Source organism: Sapajus apella, unplaced genomic scaffold (assembly GCF_009761245.1).
Source record: "Sapajus apella isolate SASKATOON/1434 unplaced genomic scaffold, GSC_monkey_1.0 scaffold112, whole genome shotgun sequence".
Classification (NCBI taxonomy): Eukaryota; Metazoa; Chordata; class Mammalia; order Primates; family Cebidae; genus Sapajus; species Sapajus apella.
Genome location: NW_022437052.1, coordinates 3,387,169 through 3,403,703, shown reverse-complemented (window position 1 = coordinate 3,403,703; position 16,535 = coordinate 3,387,169). Strand labels below are relative to the sequence as shown.

The following is a 16,535-nucleotide window of genomic DNA, read 5'->3' as shown; positions in this document are numbered from 1 at the left end:
CTGCACGGGAGAGACAAGAGGGCAGAGCAATGAAGACCAGGGTGACTACCCCAACCTGCCCCAGCCAAGGAACGAGCCCACCAGGATGTCCTAAAATAGAGCTGCACGTGCAACCTCCTCACTGCCATTTCCGCACTGCTGAATAGCTACTTAAGGCCTTTCAGGAGTTTCTGGATTTCAAATAGACTCCCAGGGTGATCCCAGAACACGGCAGGGAGGGGGAGGGGAGCTCAACTCCACACACAATGGGAAAAATTGTGGGCGATGCAGCCCTTCGGGAGACGGGGCTTCTGAATGAGCGAGATTGCAGAGCCAGCGCTTCCCTCTGAATCACCGCAGATGTGCGGTGTGGTGCAGGGACGCAAATGCCGGGCGCCTGGGAGGGGGGCCTGTTCTAAAAACATTCTGCAGGGTTGAAAGCTCAGCCTGGCTCGGAGCACTGGAAACCTGAGAGGCCTCCTGGGGACCGACGCCATGGGCAGGGTCAACGCCAGGCTGCCCAAGAGGCTCTCCCTGTCCACCCTTTCAGGTATCTGATGGTTCCTTTCAATTCTGCTTTTTAAACCTTCCTTTTCCCTGCATGTTCCCCACAGCTGCTGCCGCAGTCACTGTGCTGGTCGCCTGTCACCTGTTACCACAACAGCTTCTCAACGGCTCTCATTCAGCCCCTCGGCCACGGGGCACCAACCTGTCTCTTCAGACAGCAGAGGGGCTGGGTCATGCGATTTTGAAGGCTTTGGTGGCTCCAAACCACTCTTGGTGAACCTCCAAGTTCATGGCCTGGTAGTAAAGGGCCTCAGGGGTTTGGATCTTGCCTCTCTCTCTCTGTCCTTCAGAAGCCAACTTGGTAGCCAGGAAAATAACAGCATCCACTGACCCTGACTCCAAGAACCCACCCATGATGCAATGGCTTTCTGTGATTCTAGGAGCCCCAGGACTCCACCTCCCCACAGGAAGGCACTCCTAGGAAGGGCACAGAAAGGCGCAAAGAGGAAAGGCTGCCCCAGGGAGAGGGTGAGTCAGGATGCTACCTCCCGGATGGGACGGCCAGACAAAAGGGGATTCCAAGGAAGGGACGCAGCCAGGAGAGAGGAGAGACCACCCTGGGGAGGGGGCGAGTCAGCAGAGGGCCCAGCCCCAACCAGACAGCCCTGGGCAGGCGAGGCATGGGACAACACTGGAAAACAGGAGCTGCACACGACTGTATTAAGCATTACAAGTCTCTTTCCAAAGGAAATCTTCACTAAATATTAAAGAAATAAAACACAGCACTGGGATGAGAGAAAAGGTAACACCGACAACAGTCCTGTGAGGTGACCCTCAGGGACAGCCAGGAGGCTGTCTGTAAAAACAGAAATGTGGGATGGGGCCATGAATATCAGCCTCAGGCTTCAACCTTCCTGGGCATCCAACTGTTTCTACGTTGCTTCAGTTGCATGACTTGAGGAAAAGCTTAATTCTCAGGGCTGGCAGATAACATTTTCTTTGATGGAGGTCTCCACTGGACTCATGTTTTCTACTTCATATCTGAGTGAAGTCAATACAGGGTTTTCAACTGTAACTTAGTATGAATCTTTTAATAAAGGGTAAGTTGAAAGTGAATGTGAATCCAACACTCACAGAATGTCGGAAAGGACTCGGTGGCGGTTCTGATCTAGCCAAGCGTGGTGGGAACCCCCTGCCTAGCCACCCTCGGCCAGCCCCAGCAAAAGTCACACAAGCCCACAGACGCGGGGCCAATGCACTGGTGTTCAGGGCACGTGCGTTTCATTTCAGCCTCGTGTGATCTTGTAAAATACGTATCTCATCTTCAAGCCATATCCTGGAACACAACTAAAATCCTTGGACTCTCCCGAGTGAGGTCTTCCATTTGCCAGTGACCAACTGTGGCTGTAGCCCCTGGGCAGCTGCAGGACAGGGCTGGTCACCAGGAAGACCAAGGCTGGACTAGAGGCTGGGGACTTCAGCCCCACCTCCAAGCTCGGGGAAGGAGAGCAGCTGAAGGCTGAGTAGCTCACCGACGACCAGCAGTAGTCAACTATGCCCACATAACAAGACCTCTATAAAAACTCAAAAGGACTGAGCGGGGAGAGCTTCTGGTGTTCCGGGAGAGTGGTGGCCCGGGGAGGATGTGGAAGCTCCACGTCCTTCCCCTACTCCTCGCCATGCTCATCTATTCAGCTGTGTCCTTTGCAGCAACCTGGGTTATTTATACATATAAACTGGTAAACACAAGTTTCCTTGAGTTCTATGAGACACTAGCAGACTAATCAAACCCAGGGGGAATCTCAACTGGGTGGTAGGAACCCCAATTTACAGCCAGCCAGTCAAAGGCACACCTGTGGCTTGCAACTGGCACCAGAGCTGGGGACGGAGCCCTCGCCTCAGGGGTCTGACGCCACCTCCAGGTAGACAGTATCAGAACGGAACTGAGTGAGGGGACACCTGGCTGGTGTCCCAGGCAGAACGGACTACTTGCTTGGTGGGTGGGGAAATGCCCCACGGCCAGTCAGTCTTCTCTGGTCAGAGGAAACCATTCTGAGTCTTTCCTATCGTATCAGCCGCCATGGACAGCCATGCAGACACTGACTCCGGGTGCAGCACTGGCCAGGGCCCACTGCCCCTCCAGGCACTCCATAACCAAAAATGCAAAATACAATTAAAAACGGGCACAGAGCTCACAGGAAGCATATATTATGAGGCTATTTTTAGCTCCAGTTCCATTTTAAACTATTCATGGGCCAATTCAATAGTCAAGGGCTATAAAATCTCCTCTTGAATCACTGAATTGAGGTGCAAAAGTTCACGAGTGCTTTAAATCACAGCTCTGTGTGGTCATTTAATTAGAAGAATACCACCGTTTCCTGCCCTCTGCTTTAAAGCCAGGGTGTGCAAAGGCAAGAATGAGCCATCTTTCAGGTGATGGGCACAGCACAGGTGTCTGGCAAGGCAGAGGGGTGAGGGGCTACACTGGGAAGCGCCCTCAGCACAGGATGATGGGCAGCCTTGAAGGGAGCCCAAGAAACTCACACCCTGCATCTTGAGTGAGGGTGCGCTCACATCTGTGTGGAGGCACATGTGGGGCTGGAGTCCTCCCCATTGAGAGCAGATGTGAGTCACACATGGCCACAGGACAGCAGCTGTCCTGCTTCAGAGCCCAGGCTTCCGGAGCTTGAGGACCAGGGCTCGGCAAAATACAGCCATGTGCCAAGACCAGCCTCCGGGAACCGGATGTGAACTGAGTGGCTTCCAACCCGCTCTCTGCCACCTAGGCCACCTCCGTGAAGCAGGCAGCAGGCACTGAGGTGCCCCAAGCTCGGCCCCCAGCCTGCAACAGCAACTCAGCAGAATTAGCACATCCCTCCACTATTGCTTAAGGGGTCTTTACCCACTCCTAGCTTTTCGAATACTGAGGTCATAATGCAAAAACAGCAATCAAGTAGTTTTCCAAACTAAGGTTGAGATGAAAGGGCAAGTGTATAAACAGCTAACTAGGCTTTGTTAAAGATTTGTAGGAGCACTGAGCCCTGGCCAAGGGCAGAGAAGTTCCCAACCTCCTCGGACCCTCACTGGCACCCTGATGTTTGTGGTCATCGGTCACCTCCTGGTCTCAAACCCTCCTCTTGCCCCTACCCTTAGCATAAGAAGAGCCTGAAATGTGTACTGACTTCAGATGGTCTTTGTGACTGAAGGTCACCATCTTTCTGATCTGCTTGCTCTCCAAGTTCATCTGATTTTCTCCACACCACTCTCACCTCTTGTGTCTGGCTTTCAAGCAGCAAGCAGCTGAACCTGGACTCCATTACAGGCCTGGTCTAAGAGGCTGGGAAAATGCAGCAGCTACAGGACGTCCTGAAGCGTGTGTTCCACAGCACCCAGAGGGAAGACAGAGCCATAAGTGGTGTGGAGCTAAGCCCAGGCTAGAAAAACTCATTGGCCAGGTTGTGAAGCAAACATCTCCTCCCCGGCAGTGAAATCCACATCATGAAGGGACACAGGAGAGATGAACCAGAGCAACACACGTTCCCAGCTGAGGGATGGCATGGGTGGCAGAGACACACCCACTCCAGGACCGTCCAGCTGTAGGCACTTGGGCCCACATCATCTGGGCCACATCCACAAGGCCTCATAGTTAACCAACACCCAAGTCTTCTAAACCACAGAACTAGACTGTAAAACTCCAACACCAAGAACTGGACCGTAAGACTCTGACACCAACAACTGGGCTGTAAGACTCTGGCACCAATAACTGGACTGTAAGACTCCGGCACCAACAACTGGACCATAAGACTCCAGCACCAACAAGTGGACTATAAAACTCCAACACCAAGGTGTGACAAGGAGATGACACTGCAGAATGCTCACCAAGAGCCGGGTCCAGGACGTTCGCCACTCAACACCTCACTGGCAGGTGAGTCTGCCCACTCCGTTCAGCATATGGGTTGTGGATGAGGGCAGCCACACACCATTCCAGCCACCAGAGACAGCGGCATCGAACACCACAGCCAGCCTGGTCTCACTGGGCCTCCTTCCATTCTACTGGGATGGGAATCTCAGACAAAGAAGCCACACATGTGGGATGAGCAGACAATCTCACGGGGGTGCAGGTACCAAGGTAACTGAGGAAGAGGAGGACCCTCAGACACCAAGGGTGCAGTGACTTCAGGAAGCAGCTCCCATCCCTTGGGCTGTGGGAACACAGGGCAGAGGCTGACATCATGAAAACGTAGATGCTTAGAGATGAGCCCGGTGGAAAGGAAACTGAGATGGCTGAGGGGAGGCTGTGCTGGTGTCTGCATGAGGGCCCTGGAGGGCCTGGACCCAGGCCTCTGAGAACAGGGCAGCAGCCCATGAAGCTGTAATCTCTGGGCGCTATAGAATCTGCAGGCTGGTGGGCTGCCAGGAGGGAGCAAAACCAGTGGCTGAAGAGCTGCCCCCTCAACCTGCAGACTGGTCCCAGGGCCCTCTCCAGCACCCCCAGGGCAGGCCCTGATGCGGGTGCCTGCTCACCAAGCACAAGTGTGGGCTGCAGTCCTCAGCCCTGCAAAGTAGTGCTCGGAGAAGGAACTGCGGAGCTGCGAGGTGATGATTCCATAACTGCGGCGGGCAGAAGACAGGCCATCAGCAAACAACCAAGCAGGTGCCTCCTGACACTGGAGGGGGAACAGGAGGCTGGAAGGGCCCTCAGGGAGGGGTGGTGAGACAGTCTGAGACAGGTGATGTCAGAGCCGGGGCTGTTTCCAGCGGGCAGCTGGTGTGCCTATGGCCAGCCCAGTGGGCCTGCGGTTGGGACAGCCAGGGGTAACTGGCAAGGTCAGAAGAGGAAGAACAAACCGGGAAGGGCTCCCATACAGGGCTGGAAACTCGTGTGGCATGTGGAGAGCGGGCTGAGCCAGAGGGGCGGAGGGTAAGGAGCAGGCCAACGTGTGTCCATGAGGTGCCGGCATCTCAAGGGGAGGGGAAGGTCCAGCAGAGGTGGCCCAGTCCTGAGGACCCAAGGAAGTGGCAATTAGGAGCCATGCCCTGGAGTTTCAGGAAGGGCTGGCACAAAGTGGACGGCCCCAGAGTGCAGCCTAAAGGCCCCCAAACTTTTCAGATACTTCCCACAAGTGGCGCTGCCCACCCTGGCGTGCAGGTAGAGGTGCTCCATCAAGACGGGCTCTGCCTCCAACCCCTCAGAGCCATGGGACCCCAGCATGGCGAGCCACAGTGGCACCCTGGACAGCAGGCCCTCCCCTGTTGGGGATGTTCTCTCTGTTCAATCCCAGCCTTTTCTCTGAGGTACAAAAGAGAAAACTCATAAAAAATTAAGCCTCTAGTTCCATGCTTGGACTGAACTCTGAGGTCACTGGCATTTCCGTGAGCCTCTGGGAGTTGAGAACGAAGTTCTTAGTTCCTAAAGGAGAAGTCAGGCATGTTTATCGATCAATGCCTCTCTAAGCCAGCCTCTACTCAAAGAACAAGGTCTGAGCTTTTGAGGCTCCATCTCTGTGCTGTGACCAGCCACTGCAGTCCACTTTAATGTGATCTTCATCAGAAACTCACAGCCTAAGAATACCTACTTTCAAGGAACAACTAGAGGACACAAGGCATTCCGAAGCGGCAGGAGACATTTTAATGACCTTCTTCAAGACACTGCTGAGCCGGCTCTTCTGCACACAACCCCTTCCTCCCACATGCTCCTCATCTACTTTCTCCTAAGTCCTAGCCCACTCTGAGCACCCACCAAGGCAAGGGCAGGCACTGCACAAACAGGCATCCCTGGTCTCTCCCCAGAAACCACAGGGCCCAGGAACACAGGAGCCTGTGGTGTGGCCACCGCAAGAGGAGGGCTCTGAGAAAGGCCAGGACAGGTGGTGCTAAGGTCCTACACGAAACAGTTGTGTGCTCTAGGGTCCTGATTTGACCCTTGGGATGGAGCAAGGAGGGCGTTCCCACCTGTCACAAGGCCGAGTGGTGCCTGGCATGTGGATCTACAGGGTATGAAGATGCCACCAGAGCCATGCCCGGGCCCAGGGCAAAACCAGCATGTTCTGGGTGGCACACAGAATGCCTGTGTCCTCCCAAGTTCACCTGCGGAAACCCGGATCCCCAATGTGATGGTGACCAAAGGGGAACCCCAGAGAGGGGATTCAGTCCTGAGGGCGGGGTGCACCTGATGGGATGCATGTCTTCCGGGCAGCACGAAGGAGCCAGCATCCTCTCCCTCTACCCTGTGAGGATAGGAGCTGGCCATCTACAAACCAGGGAGATAGTCCTCCTCAGACCCCACCCTGCCATCCTGGACTCCTCAGCCCCACAGCCGTGAGAAACAGGCTGTTCAGATCCCCGTCTATGGTACTTTGTTATGCCAACCCAAACAGAGATGGCCTCCTAATCTGTGACACCCAGACACACTGTTGACACACGGGCACGGGATCACACCAAGGCTCCCTTGCTGATGACTGCCCTGACTGTTCACCGTGACATGGTTAGCCCATGGCACAATTAGCCTGAGACACAGTTATGGCATGGTAAGACCATGGCACGGTAAGCCCGAGACACAGTTATAGCATGGTGAGCCCGCAGCACAGTGAGCCCGAGACATGGTTATGGTACGGTGAGCCCGAGGCCCAAGTAGGCCCAAGACACGATTACAGCACGGTGAGCCGGTGGCACAGTGAGCGCCAGACACGGTTACGCACAGTGAGTCCAAGACACAGTTACAGCATGGTGAGCCTGTGGCACAGTGAGTCCCAGACACAGTTACAGGACGGTGAGCCCATGGCACAGTGAGCCCACGGCACAGTGATACCGAGACACAGTTACAGTACAGTGAGCCCGTGGCACAGTGAGCCCCAGACACGGTTATGGCACAGTGAGTCCCAGACACAGTTACAGCACGGTGAGCCCATGGCACAGTGAGTCCCAAACATGGTTACGGCAAGGTGAGCCCAAAGCACAGTGAGCCCCAGACACGGTTACGATACGGTGAGCCCACAGCATAGTGAGCCCAAGACACGGTTACAGCATGGTGAGCTTGCTAATGGCCTTAAGGATTAATATGTAAACACAGCTGTGTGCCCAGCGATCTTCAGTGATGACACTTGGCATGAAACTAGGAAAACATTAATAAAACTTTATTCGAACCTTGGCAAAATCCCTAAAAGCACCTTTATTTTTAGATATCTGAGGAACATAAAGACCCATCCACACGTATGACTTTTAATCTTCTCAATTTTATAGATGAGTAAATTCAAGCCTCGAGTGACTGAGTCATGAGCATGAGACTACCATGTTCCCCACGACACCACTGTACATGACCTCCAGGGTCTCCAGGGTCATGACTTGAGTACCCCCACAGGGCCAGGGGAAGACGCCCCAGTCAGGCCAAGCAACACCACCACCACACAGATGACGTGCTCCATGTGTCTCTCAGGAAGAGAATCAAGTGCAGGAGCTTGGACGAGCCAGCTGTCAGGAGGCAGGGTGCGACCCAGCAGGTGGCTGGGAGCAGGCACACAAGGCAAAAAGCAGTGCCTTTCTGCAGGAGGCACTTGGGAGCAGGAGGTGAGGACCCAGCAGGCAGGCAGGGAACAGAGGACAGGCTCCAGTCCCGGCAGACAGCCTGTCCTGCTCTGCTCTGGAAGCATCCACACGTTCTAAAAGAGGATCTCGCTTGCCAGGACAACCTCCCAAACCGCATGTGCTCGTCCTCCGGTCACAAGAACGGTACACAGAGCCACATTCACAGACACCCGTCAGGAAACCTCGCAGCAGCCTGGATCAAGAGACAAAATTTTAGATGGAGAACAACTGGTTTCAGAAATTCTCTGCTGGAAGGCCAGGGTTCCCAGACAGGGCAGAAGCAACAATGCACGTGGTCTGGCATCCACATCCACTCCCTGCCAACAGGGAATACCAGGGAAGGGCCCCCACTCACCACAGAGTGGGCCATCTCTGCCATCAAAGCCTCCAGCTCTGGCCTGGAGGCCAGCACAGCAGATACAGGCCCTCTGTGTATCTGAGGAGTCTCCTGAGAGTGGGAAATCAATACCTGCCTCTGCGGAGATGCAGGGAAATGTGACCCTGGGATCCAGGGGGTTCAGAGGGTCCCACCCACCCACAAAAGCCGCCATAGCACCCTACTATCAAGATGCTCTGAGCCTTCCATCCACCTCTGACCTTCTCCTTTGTCTTGGATGGAACCGAGGCCACTGTGCCGCTCGCTGCTAATGGGCCGGGGAGGATTCCATCAGATGTGTGCATCCATTGCAAAGCACAGGAGCATCAACAGGTCCCAGTTCTCCCCTTGCCCCGCGTTCATGGGGCCTCCAAGGTGAGCCAGGAGAGGCTCCCTGATCAGAAGCTGCTGGAGATTCAGATCAGGGTTTATGCTTCTCATCTACCTGGGACTAAAGAAGAAAGCAGAGGAGGCCATGGGCCAGGGTCCCTCTCATGTCTGAACTCAGAGGCCAGCCTCCTGAGCAGCTTCTTGCTCTCATCCGAGCAGCTTTTGGCTACAGGGGGTGCTCCTGGGTACGTGACCTCGTTTAGTCTCTACAGGAATCTGGCAGGAAAGCAGTAGCGCTGCCCCCAGTCCCCACGTCCCTGCAGAAGCAGGGGCTCAGAGGTGCCATGCCTCACTGAGGCCTCCAGTTCAAGCCCACAGGGCCAACTCAGCCCCTACACCGTGATGAGGTCGAGGGCATGCAGCCTTCACTCAATGGCACAGGTGGGCACTTGTTTCCTTAGTGAGTAGGTTCAGACCCAGAGGGGCCAGGTCTCCGAAAGGGAGCAGTGCTCTCCTCCCCGGCACCCCAAGACGTGGGGCTCAGCATAGCATGCAGCTGTCGTTATTTATGCCATCTAATTCCAATCTTAAATATCTCCAAGTGTCATTACACATTTTTCTGAAAAAAATAATCCAAACAGTGGAAACAAAACCAGAGAATAAGAGCAAAGGCTGAAATAATTACCAATCAAAGAAATGGCCAGGGGAGCAGGCTCTGAAGCTGCAGGCTGGCCTCCTGGTCGCTCTGCCCCAACTACCTCTGATGAGCTCCCGGTTCCCAACATCTCAGCCATTCGAATCACCAAATTCAATCTGCATTCCCAGATAAACAGAGGCCATACTGTAAATACTCTCATCTGACCTTGAAATGTGAGAAGGAAAATTGCCCTGTGCAATTTCAATTCAATCCCAACCATAATGAATAATCCAATTTAGCTGATCAGTTACCAACCTGTAATCGCCTTGGTAGGGCTGCCTCCAAATGAGGGGTGGGGAGCTCTGGCAAGGGTGGCCGCAGGGAGACCATCAATTCACCTCTACCCCAGGCTGTTGGAGTTTAGGAAATGAGAATGGCAGAGACCAGAGGGCAAGTCACCTCCCCAGGCTTTATTGTACAACTGTTCTTTGCCCTCCAGCTCTGACTTTCAGAAAAAAGAGGAGACACAGAAGATAATCCAGTGCCTGGAGTGACGCAGAGAGGCAAAGCAGGCGTCCTGGAGACATCCACTGCCTCCCCATGTTGAGGTCGGGGAGAAGGAGACCATCCGCATCGTCAGCCCAGTCAGTGCTGGCTCCCTGCCCACCTAATGCAGGCAACAGAAGCCCCAAGGGGTGACATGGCCAGCAGGCAGGCAGCAGGTGGGTGGGCCAGCCAGCCTCGAGGCGGGGCACTTCTCTGCACTGCCCCTAAGCAAACAGACCACCACCTAGGTTTGTAAGCAAAGTTTTCCTGGAACAAAGCCATATCCTTTCGTTGACATACGGCCTGCAGCTACTTTCCTGTGACAGAGACTGTGCCTCAAAAAGTCAAAAATATTTCTCTTTACAGAGAAAGGTTACCAACCACTACCCTGCACCACAGACATGAGGTTTAGAAACACTGGTGGGGGGAGGCGCAGGTAACTAAGACATGACTTTACACCCAACTGAGGCCGGGCAACTGCGTTTCTCCCCAACCAAGAGAGCAAGCTCCTGCCAGCCCCCAGCCTCAGGGACTGCAGATGCACAGATTCCACGACAAAAACAGTAATAACAACCCTCCTACTAAATCCACAGACCCTCACGTGCAGGGCGCCTCCCCTACAATCTAAGGCCTCTGGTAAGAAGCCAGGGATTCTGGGATCGCTCACTTCCAAATGGGAGCAGGACTCAAAGAGCAGCGCTGGGCTCTGACGCCAAGTCCGTCCCTGTGCACTGGAAACCTCCAGCTCCCACAGCAGCCCTGCTGTTGGCTGCATAGAGCCCCATGCAAAGAGGAGGTGTGGAGGCTCACTCAAAGCGCAGCCTGATTTTCCCACTGAAGATGTGTGTGGCTGGGCAAGGGGAACTGTCATTTCTTCAAACACACCCTGAACCGCCCTTCCAGGGAGGGAGACATTTTCACCTCACTTCTCGGTTATGGACATGGATGCCAGGGAAAGTGGCATTCCAAGGGACCTGGTTCACAGGCAATGCCACTGGGACGTGGCCTGCACTTTGCGACGTTACAGAGGCCTTACTAACCCTCAGCTGCCTCCTGGACACCCAAGGTCCAGACTCCATACCCCCTCTCTCCCCTGGCTCCCCATTCATGGAGGGTGAGAAGATGACTGAGCCCAGGGAGAGAGGAGAGAGCTGCTGCGACAGTCCTTGAGCCAGGCCAGGTGCGGAGGACAGGGCTGGGGATGCCACGGGGTGAGAGTGGCAGAGCCAATGGGAAGGGTCCTCAGAAAGAGGATACGGACAGACAAGCTGGACAGGGGGACTCTGGGCTGGTGCTGGAAAGGTACCTGTGGGCAGAGGGACCTCTTGGAGCCAGGGTCACCACACTGGGCTCCTTGAACCTTCCTCATCTGGACCACAGGTTCTAGCAAAAGTCCATCAAGTTCCCCCAAACAGAGGAGCAAAGGAACGAAAATCAGAGCATCCACTTAGCAGTCCCACTCCACCACACTTCTCAAATTTCCAGAACACCATCATGCAACCCAGGAAACCTCAGGACAAATATCCTGGAGGAATACCAACCTGTGGTATTCCTCCACAGGCTGGAGGAAACCAACCTGTGGAAGGATTGTGGGCCTCAGGGGCCTGCCAAAAATCCCCACATTGGGCCGGATCACCCTACACAGGAGGCGGGGGGGGGGCACTCCCCGTGCCACTGTGGCCCAGGGCACTATCATGCGCCCCTTCACTTCCTCACCAAGCCAGCAGGCCCCAGGTCTTATCTGTCAGGGGCTCTGTCCCCCGCACAGGGGTCTGACATCACTGTTCCAGCCCCCATGGCCGGCAGAACGCAACGGCACAGGCTGGGGAGGCACAGGAGCTAAGTGTGAGGGAGAGAAGCTGGAGCACAAGTTAGTGGGGGAAGGCCGCCTGGCCCAGCTGGAGGGAAAACGGGAGAGACATCTGCCGTCAAAGTGGGGAGACTGGGCCTTCAGTTGAATGGCCAACAGAGATAGCGGGGACCCCTGGGGAAAGAGCAGGGCACATCTGACATGGCCCCAAGGTCTGGCACAATAACAGAAGGTGGCAGCTTCCAGGGGCAGATGAAAATTGATCACGGAGATTAGAGAGAGGTCGCAGCCAAAGATAGAGCCTCAGAGAGTCTGGCCAAACTGAAGTGACAAGAAAAGATGTCAAAGCACAGGAACTTACAGAAGAAGGAAAAGCAGAGACCAAGGAATAAAGAACAGAGGAACAAGCCCCCAGGAACACCTGTACAGGAGATGCGAAAGAAAGGGAAAGGAGGCAGGAGAGGGAGGGCAGGGGGACCAGGAGGCCATGTGTGAGTGTGAGGGGTGTGTGTGCATGGGAAACCATAAGGAGGGAGAGAAGGGAACGAGAGTGGGGACCATGGGGCCATGTGTGAGACAGAGCGCAGAAGGGAAGGGGGAGAAAAGGAGAGGGTGCAGTGGGGAGAAAGTGAGACGGAGGGAAGGGAGCCAGTCCTGGGGAGCTCAGACGGAGCTGCTGTTAGAGCCGTGACTTCAGCACCACATGGCCGGTGAATTGGAGCCGTGAGCACATAGCTGGGCTCTGGCTGCCAGCAGGTCTGGCATGGGAGTGCAGCACTCCAGAGAGCAGCAGGCCAAGTGGAAGGACCAGGCTGAGGAGACAGAGCTCTGAGGATCGAGGGGTCCGCACACCGCGTTTAATTGAGGCTTGTACCACCAAATTGGACAAGCAGTTAAGAGAAGAAACAAAGTGATCTCTGTGGCCTCTCTCTTTGGAATCACCCAACAGCCCAATTAACAGCTCTGAAGCTGAGGCTCCAGTGCCCATGACAATCGATAGAGCCCGCCAAGCAGAGCCCAGCCACCAGCACTGGGCCCAGCCTCCGCCCACACCTGTGTGTCACATGACCCCTCCAGCTGCTTCGGCGCTACCTGGGTAATGAAGCCTATTTGGCCTGTTTATTTTCACATTGATTTTGCTGTCCTCGACCCAAAGCACAGGAAGTCAATAACCTATTAGGTGTGGCACCTTCATGGGGCCTCCATTGTCTCCACTGTAGGGAGAGTTCCCCTGCTCCATCAATCAGAAACATGTGGCACAGGCCCCATGATGTAAGAGCCCCTGTGCGTGACATCCTGGGTAACCAGGGCTGACAGCCTCTAAATGCTGTCACTTGACCAATAAAGAAACATCTCCAAAGCATTCCCCATGCTGACTAACAAAACTGAAAGGAGAAAATGAGATTTTAGGAATTATTAGTTTCCCTTTCATTCCTTTCTAGCAGGAGCTGGAGAGAGGGAGGCACCCACTCGCCCGTCACTGAGTCATCCGGCAGCTCATTTATGAACCTTGCTTCCTCCGAGCCGGGCGGGGGGCTTGGAGGGCTGACTCTTGACTTGAGAAATGCCAGCTCTAAGCAGTTTATTTCCTCTTGAACTTTAAGAACTGACAAAGACAGGAATGACCTTTAAAAGGCAGGGTTAGTGCTTGTTGGAATCACTGAGCACTTCTCAGCTTACACAATGTGGAGAGGAGGTGTGGGGTGAGTGCCCCCAGGCTTGGGACATGGCTCTCAGCACTGGGGCAGGTGAATCAGCAGAGAGGCCTGCAAGGTGGGTCTGTGGGTGGAGGCCAGCGCAGGACAGGCTGTCAGGAGACTCCAAACGTAACAGACCACATGGTATCCCCTGCGGCTGAGATGGAAGAGGCAGCAGCAACGGACGCCAGCAAGACCTGGGAGACCTGGGTTCAAACCTGGCCTCCACCACTGACGGCAGCAGGCTGTGCATCAAGAAGACCAACATTTCCTCCTCCCAGTTCTTCAAGGAAAAGCACGTGGGAAGAAACAGATCTGTTCCTGACACTGCAGGAGAGCCCGTTCCATCTCCAGGACCTTCTGACTGGTCACTGTGAGTGTCTGCCAGGCCAACCAGTGTCTGTATCCTTTGAGCTGGCTGCGGGGTGCTCCCAGTAACTCCAGCATGATCAGACTCTGGGGTGGGGAGGAGTGTGGGCAGGAAGGCACTGGGAAAGCGGGGTCAGGGGCTGGGTATCAAACACCCTCCCATCCTAGCAAGGTCTGGTTTTCCACATGCATCCAGCTCAGAGAAGGAGGATGCTCACATCTATGCCACCACTCCATTTCTTGCCATCAGTTAACAAGTGGCTTTCTCCGGACACCTGAAAAGCATTCTGATATAGTGGTGCCGGCAGGGTGTGTGGTGGACACTACACAGGATCTGGATGATTTGGGTCAAAAGAATTCAGGAAACACTGTGGAAGTTTCTGAGTATGTGTAGAAAAAGAAAGGACTGCCGTGGTTGTGAATATCGATTTCATTTCCTCAAAGTCCAGGGGGGACAGAAGGAGCCGGTCCACAAGCGTGGCCGGACCCGCCACAGAGACGGCCATGGACAGCAGGAGACCAGGAAGGCTGAGGGCTGTGACCTTCACTTGTTGGGAGTGGAGCACGGCACAGGAGGCAGAGCCAGCAAGTGGGGCTGCCCAGGCAGGGTGATGCCAGAGAAGGCCCTGTGCCCACGCAGACATGCCAGGGACAAGGGAGCAGTGCCTGTGCTTGCAGGGGTCCCAGGCTCTGGCAGGCCTGTCTGCTGGAGAGCAGATTACAGGCAGGAAACCCAGCTCAGTGCAGAGCCCCAGCCCAGAAGACCCACTTCCTGAGCTGCTATCATGGCCGCCACTGCCGCCGGACACCAGATGACTACTCAATGGGTCATCTACCATCAGCTGGATCTCTGCCTTAGAGAACCTCACTCGGAACTTGCCTTCCACCTCTGAACATCTCCTGGAACCCCGTGATTATCAGGCCCCAGTTAACACTGAAAGCCAGTGGAGCCGTCCTTGGACGTGGAGGAGAAAAAGGAAGGAGCCATGACAAATACAGGGCTAAGCACAGGAGCAGGAGGGTGCTCCCAACCCTCCAGGTGAAGGGCCTGCGACTCTGTGGCCTTGTCGAGTAAAAACCCGCTACATGCTGGGCAAAATGATGACCTTACGTTGTTGGCATCATTTCTTGAACACGCTCCATCAGGTTTAATGTTTACCACCACCCAAGCCTAGGATATTATCATGTCTTTCACAGACGAGGTGGCCTGGGCCAGCAGTCAGTGATGAGCGAGAATTCAACGACAGTCTCGCTCAGTCTGACAATGACTACGCTGTTCATGACTGCAGCTCCCATACTAGCCACAGGTCTCTTATGGAACTGGAAATCCACGCTCACCTCAAGCACCCACTGTGTATTGGTCACCATTCCAGGCAAAGCAGAAACAATGTGTTTATCCCTATGATGTCCTTACCTATTCACAGCTGAGGGGCATTTGGGTTGGCCCCATCTCTTGGCTACTACAAGCAATGCTGCTATGAATAATGAAACATGGGTGTTCACGCAAACACCCTATTAATTCTCTTGGGTGCACACTTAGCAGGGGGATTGCTGGGTCATCCAGTGACCGCCTAACCTTTAAGACTCACCGGCCACTCACAGCAGATGCAGCACCTCACAGGCCTACCAGGTGCTTAAGGGGCACCAACTGCCCACACCCTTGCCAACTACACACCCCCCACCAGACGCATACAAGGACACCAACCGTCCACCCTCACCAACCTAACACCCACCCCAGACACGTACGAGGACACAAACAGCCCACCCTCACCAACCTCACACCCCCACCAGACGCATACAAAGACACAAACTGCTCACCGTCACCAACCTCACACCCCCACCAGACACGTACAAGGACACAAACCACCCACCCTCACCAACCTCACACCCCAACCAGACGCGTATGAGGACACAAACAGCCCACCTTCATCAACCTCACACCCCCACCAGATGCATAAGAGAACAAAAACCGCCCACACTCTCACCAACCTCACACCCCAACCAGATGCGTACGAGGACACAAACCACCCACCCTCACATCCCCACCAGACATGTACAAGGACACAAACCACCCACCCTCACCAACCTCACACCTTCACCAGATGCATAGGAAGACAAAAACCGCCCACACCCTCACCAATCTCACACCCCCACCAGACACTTACGAAGGCCTGGAAGATGGTAAGACACCTCACCTCCATGTGCAGCTCCCACCTCCCCATGAGAATCCTGCCCTGCCTGGGAGGACTCCACACTGCTGGGGAGGATGGTGAGACCTGTCACCTCCCTCCCTCCTCGATAGCAGTCCGGAGGCCGGATATCTGGCAAATGAACTCCTAAGGATGAGCCCCTACCCACAGGCCCAGTGAGGATGAGACGCCTGGTAGGGAAGAAGCTCAGATTCTCCCTCCTCCTCCCCAAAATGCATCCCATCCAAAGGAAGGTACAGAAAAGTAATTCAGCACTGGGTAAAGTACCACTAAGGCACTGACACACCCTCACTCACACCACAGCCACAAAACCAGCCAAGTCCTTATGGCATGGTAATCAGTGGAAGCACTGCCAGAGCCCTGTAATTGGATGCTCCAGACAAGTCAGTCAGTGCCAAGGAGCACAACAGACAGCACAGCCGGCTGGGGATGGAGCTACACACAGCCTCTGCTAATGGGGGAGCTGTAAACACTGCAAGCAGGGAGATGGACG

At 54.8% G+C, this 16,535-nt stretch overlaps 1 protein-coding gene and 1 long non-coding RNA gene across 5 annotated transcripts in view; both read right to left on the bottom strand.

Moving 5' to 3' along the window:
• MAD1L1 (mitotic arrest deficient 1 like 1) overlaps positions 1-16,535 on the bottom strand; it is a 501,873-nt gene that overhangs the window by 238,868 nt on the left and 246,470 nt on the right. The gene's annotated exons all lie outside the window — the stretch shown is intronic.
• On the bottom strand, positions 7-15,850 carry LOC116537602. The gene is made up of 3 exons (XR_004263213.1): positions 15,810-15,850; positions 11,515-15,756; positions 7-11,481 (listed from the first exon to the last, which is right to left on the bottom strand). It is a non-coding gene; the product is annotated as an uncharacterized LOC116537602 (long non-coding RNA).